Source organism: Lactuca serriola, chromosome 8 (assembly GCF_051521515.1).
Source record: "Lactuca serriola cultivar US96UC23 chromosome 8, Lser_US96UC23_V15, whole genome shotgun sequence".
In the NCBI taxonomy this organism is placed as follows: Eukaryota; Viridiplantae; Streptophyta; class Magnoliopsida; order Asterales; family Asteraceae; genus Lactuca; species Lactuca serriola.
In genome coordinates, this window is record NC_136415.1 from 48698183 (window position 1) to 48706612 (window position 8430).

Here is an 8430-nt window from a genome sequence, read left to right on the forward strand (position 1 = left end):
AAAAAAAAAACTCCAAACACTGTCCCATTTTACTACACTCAGACATATTTGAGTGCAGGGGCAGACTGGTCTTTCAGCAAAATTAAAATATGAACAAATAAAAGTGTACATAAGGGTAGTTTAGTTACAAAACTGTTAACGATAAAATAACGATAAAAAAATTATATGTATTTTTTTACTGTTAAAATCTGTCAATTTTAACAAAAAAATGCATTCGATTTACACATAAAAAACTGCATACTCTATCCCATTTTACTGGGTTATGGCATATTTGAGGACAATGGCAGATTGGTATTATAGCAAAACTGAAATATGAACAAAAAACTATATATATAGGGATAGTTTAGTTACAAAACTGTTAATGAGTTATATTCAAAGGAAAACAAAAAAAAAAGTAAGATTCAAAAGTAACGAAGAGTAAAATAACGTTGCGGACAACAAAAAAAATGGTAATTCTAATAAGATAACATAATTTAATTTTTGCATTTTTTTCAAGAAAGATAAATTATTTAAAAAACTTAAACATCCGCAACAAAAAAAATGGTAATTCTAATAAGATAACATAATTTAATTTTTGCATTTTTTTCAAGAAAGATAAATTATTTAAAAAACTTAAACATGAATCCGCTTCTGCTTCCAATCAAAAACCTCTTCAAAGTCGATCGTTTCCAAGACCTCGCCGACCGCTTCACGTACTCTATTAACCCCACCTCATTCTTTCACCTACTATCCTTCATGATTTTTTCCATCCCTTGCTGTTCCTCCATAAATGTTTCAGTGATATTGAGTTTGGGGGTGAAAGTTAGAGAAAGATACCATAAATGAGACCGGCTCCGCTCCGCCGAAGCCTTCTTCTTGGATTTCAGCCATACCCATCTCCTGCGACACCATCTCCGCCAAAGCCTCTGCCGGTGAGTCTGCCTCCACCATATAAGATCCATTGACTTCCTATCCACCACCTCCTTCTTCTTTGTGTCTACCACCATGCTGTAGATTTTATAAAAATATAAAAAACGAAATAACTACCACATGTTTTCCATGACTTGCATTCTACACTCCCTGTCAACTCCTCCATTAGACATCTCTGCAGTCACTTCCTATACTAGTTTCTTGTAGTCTTTAGGGTTCACAAACTTTGTAACCCCAAATTTCTTTGATGTTGAAATCACACAAATATATGAGATTCACCATTTATCTAACTGTTTTTATTCATATTTTTAGGCAGCAAAATCTTACCAAGCTCAAGTCTGTTGGCATTGAGATCAACACCAACCATCCTTGAAGCACCTGCAATTCTCGCACCTTCTGATCACAAACAAAGCATTAGCTTTTTTTTTTTTTTTGCCATGAATGAGTCTTTTTTGAGAAAGTTAGAAGTTCCAGAAAAGTCACAGCAAGCACTACAACTCCGAATCCAAAAATGGCAACATATGAGCCTTTTTTAGGTTTTGCAACGTTAAGAGTAGCACCAAGACCTGAAAACGGGAAGATTATTTGAGTCAAGAAAATACCAAATGGAATTGTAGGCGGAGAATGTTGATTATAATTTGTTTTTGTACCTATAAAGATCCCACAACTAGAGATCCCACAACCGAGGACACACACTTTGTCAAGAGGAGCAAAAGGGTTGATTTTGGCAAGACAGCCAACATGAACGACAATGTATTCACTGGAAGTTGAAGTTCCACAGAAATGGAAAATGGGTTTTCCGTTGATGGAAAATCAAGAGTTTATCGTGAATCATGACTCCCCTGTTGTTGATTCTCAAAAGGTATTCTGAAGAATTACTTACAAACAACCATTACTACCCTGTTAAGCAAAACGCTAAGACCATCTCCAACACATCTCCATTTTTTCCTCCATAAATGGAGTAAATAGTGTTTCATCTCCAACCCTACTCCATTTTCTACCCCATTTTTTACCCAAAAAAGTATATTCCTAAAATATTCCATTTTTATAACTTATATATATTGTCAAATAAACCCCTCTACTAATTAAACTCTATATTTATGATTAATTAATATAAATTAGTATACAACATGATATTATGAATATTAAATATTGCATTTAAATTATAATTAGTAGATAAAATAAACTAGAAATGTATAAAATAAAAATGAGAGAGACTAAAATTGACAACCAAACTTCACCTCATTTTTGGAGATATGAATAGTATTCCCCCATATATGGGGGAATACTATTCATATCTCCAAAAATGGAGGTGAAAATGGGGTAGGGTTTGAGAAGAATGGGGGGAGAAATGGGGGAAGAAATGGAATATGGGGGTGGGTTGGAGATGCCCTAACTTGAAAGAGCGTCGGAAGACTCATAGAGAAGAAGTCATTTTGTCCAGCTCTGATCGGTCATGAACTGAAATTTTCTTCGATCTTTACCTTGATCTCTTTTGGAACTGCAAATAGAAGCAATTAATCCAACATAAAAGAAAACACGAACAAAGAACAAAAAAAAGCAACATAATTTTACCAACAACCAGGAGACGAAGCGACAAAATCAAACCCTCCGTGTCGATTTATGGTTTTTTTCATTAATCGAAGAAGTATTTTTCTCAATTTTAATAAGAATCTAGAGATGAAGCTAGTGGAGTATCTCTCTCTTCTTACGACTTATTTTCCAAGAACAACGTCCGCCATGTAAACTCCTCTTCGTCACTGTTTGCAGAAAGAAAGAAGCAGAAAACACTTTGAAGCACAATTGTATTCGTGGAGGAAGCGGAGGAGAACGGATGGACTTCATTAGATTCGAGGTTGTGAAACGGAAAAGGACTGCAATTCTAAGACGCCACCACCGGTAATAGGCGGAGTATGTCAAGCAGTCTGGATCGGTGGTGAAGAAGAAGGGACAAAAGGTGGAGACGAAAAGGATTGGGGGGAGACGGTGGAATTTGGAACATAGATAAGGAAGACGGTGGAAGGATCGGGAAGTAAAAGCCCTGGAGATGGCGGTGGCGGTCGAAGCGTATCTTGGAGATGGTGGTGGTATGGATTTAGGGTTCGCGGAGACTGAAGAGAGTGAGGAGAGAAAAGGATTTGCGATCGCTGGAGCATGGGCGGTGGAGCAGTCGACTTTGATGGAAGGATTCGAGAGGATGAGGGCTTTTGTTGGGAGAGCCAACTGATCGACACCAATCAAATCTCTATTGGTTTAGATTAGCGGTGGAATCAAAGGGAGGAAGCCGCGTACGGTATCATGTCAGATTTAAAAAAAAAAAAAAAAAAAAAAAAAAAAAAACATAAAATGGCATAAACTGCCCATAACACAAAAACGGGAAAAAAAACCAAAAGAAGATAGACAACAATAGATGAAGGACCATTTTTGCCAAAAGATCAAGCAGTTCACTATTCCTTACTTTGGTCCCTTTTTAATATATATATATATATATATATATATATATATATATATATATATATATATATATATATATATATATATATATATATATATATATATGGGTAAAGTGAATATACCTAACAACCTTATATAAGCTTAGGTACCTAACCTTATCAAACTACATCATTTTGCATTAAATTTTCATTGCAATCATCCAAGATTATTAAACTTCATCCCTAAACTTGATTTACATAATTTTTTTTTGGAAATTCATCATTATATTTCTCCTACATTCTTTCATTTTTAGCGGTAGGATATGAAGCCCATCAGGTGGTATTCGATAGACAGACGTGATGTAAAAGAAAGATATTATTGAAAGTCCAATGATTTTGGAAGTAATCAAGTTATGTGGTTGAAGTTTAAGAACCTTAGGCAATTACAATGTAAATATGATACAAACCGATGTAGTATTATGGAGTTAGGTACCTAAGCTTATATATGGTTGTTAGGTATATTCACTTTACACTATATGGGTAAAGTGAATATACCTAACAACCTTATATAAGCTTAGGTACCTAACCGCATCAAACTACGTAATTTTGTATTAAATTTTCATTGCAATCATCCAAGGTTCTTAAACTTCATCCCTAAACTTGATTTACTTCAAAAAAATTTGGAAATTCATCATTATATTTCTCCTACATCCTTTCATTTGTAGCGGTATGATATGAAGCCCACCTGATGATTATTGAAGGTTGGAGGAAAATTTTTGATGATGAACGAACAGTTATCGAATTCTCTATAGTTACGTATTTGAGATTGAAGGTTATTACGATATTTACAAGTTGTCACCGTGTCTTTTATGCTTAGATTAAATGAGTGGTTGGGAATGATTCCTCCATTCTCAACCTTTTTTATTTTCTCAATTGAACACATCTCTCTCTCTCTCTCTCTCTCTCTCTCTCTATATATATATATATATATATATATATATATATATATATATATATATATATATATATATATATATATATGAAAATGATACTTTTAATTAGTAACACCCATACTTATATATATCTTACCTATTAATATGACAAGTCACAAAGAAATATCGGCTTTAACTCATATCAAGCAAATTGTTTCTAAACAATTAAAAAATGTTATATTCATATCATAACGTACTTAATAAACATGAAAGTAGACCTTGGTTGGGTCAGTTTCTTTAAATATATGTTAACAGTTAACACGTTCATGAAGTCCTTGCATACTTGGAATGAAAGTATGAAATATATTCTTAATTTGACGCCTTCCGGCCATTACCAAATTGCTTACTCTTTCTTCCATATTTTTAACGGAAATATTATACGAATATTCTTTGTAATTTGGGGTAATTTATATGGTTGACTCATAATTCCTTTTTTAAATCGGATGGTCTCTATGATATGTTTTTGTTGCGTCTTTGGTTCTGGTTAGACATACAATTATCATATTACCCTTATTATATATTTTATTATTATTATTTAGTATTAATTATAAATTAAATTAAATTAAATTAAATAATAAAATCAATAAATACTTATTACCTAACGTGTGTGCTACTCCATTTCACTCCCTTCCCAATAGTGTCTCCGTTCCACAAAGCATCACCATAACCACCTCTTGAAATCTATCGACGTTGTTTCATCAGTGCCACCATAATCTATAGTCGTGTTTGAAATCGGATTTAATCACCATTGGAAACCACATCCAACGCCGCTAAAAGCTTAACCTAGGATGACCGGATTTTGATTAGATTTCTTCACCTAATGTTTTTGAAGTTTCATATGAGGTTAATTGGAAGTGATCTAAAACTCAAAATCTTTCAAGAGTTAATCAAAGATTCATGCACATAGATCTATCTCCTATCGTTCAAAGACAACTAGTATTGCAACAATATATGAATTTCTAATCGCGAATTCAATTAGGAGACGAGATCTAGATTGTATTTCATTGGAGGATTCATATGTGGATTCCAATTTAGGTTTGATTTTGAGGCTTCTTAAGCTTTTGAATGTGACCTTTGATTTCATATATGCTTTTGATGTTTGATTTTGTATGTGGTTTTGATTTCATATTTTTCATATATGTGACACCCTCGAATCAGACGGCAGAAACATCCGGGGGCTCGTGTGATTATAAATTGAAATATCATCACAATGGATATACATGAAAGATAACACAATCATCACCAACATTTCATAATACAACCGGCATTGTTCACATTAAGTATATTGTTTAACATTACATATTTTAATAGCATAAATTGTACAATGATTGACATTTGCATAAAAGGAATCCCATAATACTCTTGGCGGTTCTTCAGGTTATCGATTACCTGAGAATACAAGTTATTTTGAAAATGGTCAACATATATAATGTTGGTGAGTTGAAAAATTTTGTATTGGACGCATAACCCAGAAAATCCGATATTTTATGTAAAATTCTCTTAAAAAGATGTAATGATTAAGTATAAATGTATGTGTGATTTATCATTGTAAAATCATGTATAAATGAAAGATTCAAATTTCCTTGTGTTATATCTGTTATAAGAAGGAGGTAGTGATTAACACTATTTCCCCAGAAAATCCGATATTTTCTGATTTATAAAATGTTGTAGTTCTTGTATTATTGTATGAATTGTTTTGGATTGATACGATTGAAGAGTTTGTTTTCCGAGATGATAAGATGGTATTGGATCTCTATGTGAGTCGTTATAACAATTCATGATAATGACTAATTTGTCTGCCTTGGCATCTTCCAAATGTCGGTATTTTATCAAGGGTTTGTCACCCTAGACTGGCCTAGTCTAACTGTAGCGAACAACTCAGGTGTGGGGGAGTCACCCCCGTATATATCTATACACAAACACTCGCTCTCCCTCCAGGAGACTCTAATTATAACTATAGGCTACGGCCATACACTTATTGATGTCAACCGACAAGTCCTACTAGATCCCAAATGTTTCCACATGAATATTTATAACGTTATATGTTTTTAGTTTTACAAACATCAGATGATATATGAATGTGAAATGATAAAGCCCAACAAAGATGAAAAATGACAATTGTGGCCCATTAGACGTGTAAATTGTTTCAAGGTTTGTTAGGTGTGCAAGAGGACTCTTAAGGCCCATTAAGCATATAACCAATGATTCAGGCCCAATTATCATGTAAATGGGCCACTAAGGCCCAATAACATGTAAAGGATAATTTAGGCCCCTTAAGCATGTAATTGGGTCACTAAGGCCCAATACACATGAATTAAATATATTGGGCCCATCAAACATGCCAACGGATCACGAAGGCCCAATAAACATGTATAGGAAGTATTAAGCCCAATGTTCGTACCGTTGTTGTATTTCGTTTGTTTCTTATAGTATAGTTCATTTCGTCAAAACATTTATCCATAATGTTATAAAGATATAGTGTTTTGTTATAACGATATTTTTCGTTCGTTACGTCAAAATTCTATAATTTGAGCTCGTGTTTAGTAAAAATTCCACTCTAGTTCCCTTAAGAACTAAGTTGAACATTTAAAAGCTTATTTTTACATAAAATGTCATTTTTTGTTTATTTTAATTAAAATAACATTTTAGCACATTATTTTATAAAAATTTACATTTTTTCCCCCAATGTTTAGTATCTGACGGGTTTAGCCCAAAAATACATATATTGACATTTTCAGCCCATCTTTACAGAAAATTACATTTTTAGCCCTTATTTGAAGTAAAATGACATTTTTGGCCCAATTTTTATGAAATTAACATTTTTGAACCAATTTTGAAATAAAATGACATTTTCGGCCCAATTTTTATGAAATTAACATTTTTGGCCCAAGTTTGAAATAAGGGTCATTTTCAGCCATTAATCTCGTGGTTTTTCATTTTTGGCTCAAGTTTTTATTTCAATACATTTTGATCCATAAAAATTGTTATTTTTGCAATTTGAGCCCAAAAGGTCGTAAGGCCCACATTAAGGCCCATAATGCACAATTTTACACTTTTGACCCTTTGGAAGGTATGATTGTTATAAAAACTCATTTTTAAGCAAATGTGACCCTTTTGGTCCTTATAAAACCGTAGGTGTCCCTTTTGTCCCAATCTTTTGCTTATTTGTCAAAAATGATCCTTATACAAGATTTGTGTCTTATTTTTCATAACTTAAGCATGTATAACACTTTTATCTTTGTAGTATGATGTATAGCGTGTTTTAGTTTATGAATCTCACCCATTTTTGTTAAAGTTTTATAGATCCATCGAGTTTTATCACACAAACACAACATAAACCAAGAAAATCACACATAACATGCATAAAATACATAGATCTACACATTTTACTTGTATTCTCCCCCAAAAACATGTAAAAACCAAAACAAGGGGGTATGAACTCACCTTTGCTTGTTGTTCTCGGTTTTGAAGAAGAAATGGAAGAGATTTAGGCTCTAGCAAGCCTTCCTTGGATAGATCTCGAGCTTATGGGGTTTTCTAAGAGTGTGATCACCAAAAATGTTTAGAGGGAGTGTTCTTAACATAAGAATGAATTTATATAACTGGGATATGTAGGGACTTACCAAAGAAAGATGATTTTTGGTGGAAACCTTCTTGAAACAACTATAGATCTTCAAAAATTTGGAGAAGAGATGAGGTTTTCTAGAGAGAGTGTTCTTGAAAGATTTTTGAAAGAAAATGAGGTGGTGAGGGTGAGGTTCGGCCGAGAAGAAGAAGAGAGAAGAGAGAGGGAGTGAAGTGATGTGCATGGAGATCCACCATGCAATAAAAAGGTGTCTAATGCTACTTAATTCTCTTAATATCAGTTTGTTTCTTTTTTTTTTACTCATTGGGCCGAGAATGGGCTCAATGGATGAAGGTAAAATGACTTTGGGCTTGAATTCTTGGCTTTGCTTGAATTTCATAGGCCCAATAATATTTTTCGGCCCGTTGGGCCCTTACGATGGTTGACGGCCCTTTTGAATAAAAGAAATGGAGTTTATGGCCCATTAGGGCAAATTAATTCATTTATATCCCAATAAGGCGCATTAGGGTTA

The 8430-nt window shown here is 33.5% G+C and overlaps 1 long non-coding RNA gene across 1 annotated transcript; it reads right to left on the minus strand.

The window, feature by feature from the left end:
* Positions 1–535: 535 nt before the first annotated feature.
* Positions 536–2167, minus strand: LOC145068701 (uncharacterized). Its single transcript, XR_013689080.1, has 3 exons — positions 1560–2167; positions 1237–1475; positions 536–987 (listed from the first exon to the last, which is right to left on the minus strand). It is a non-coding gene; the product is annotated as an uncharacterized LOC145068701 (long non-coding RNA).
* Positions 2168–8430: the final 6263 nt, after the last annotated feature.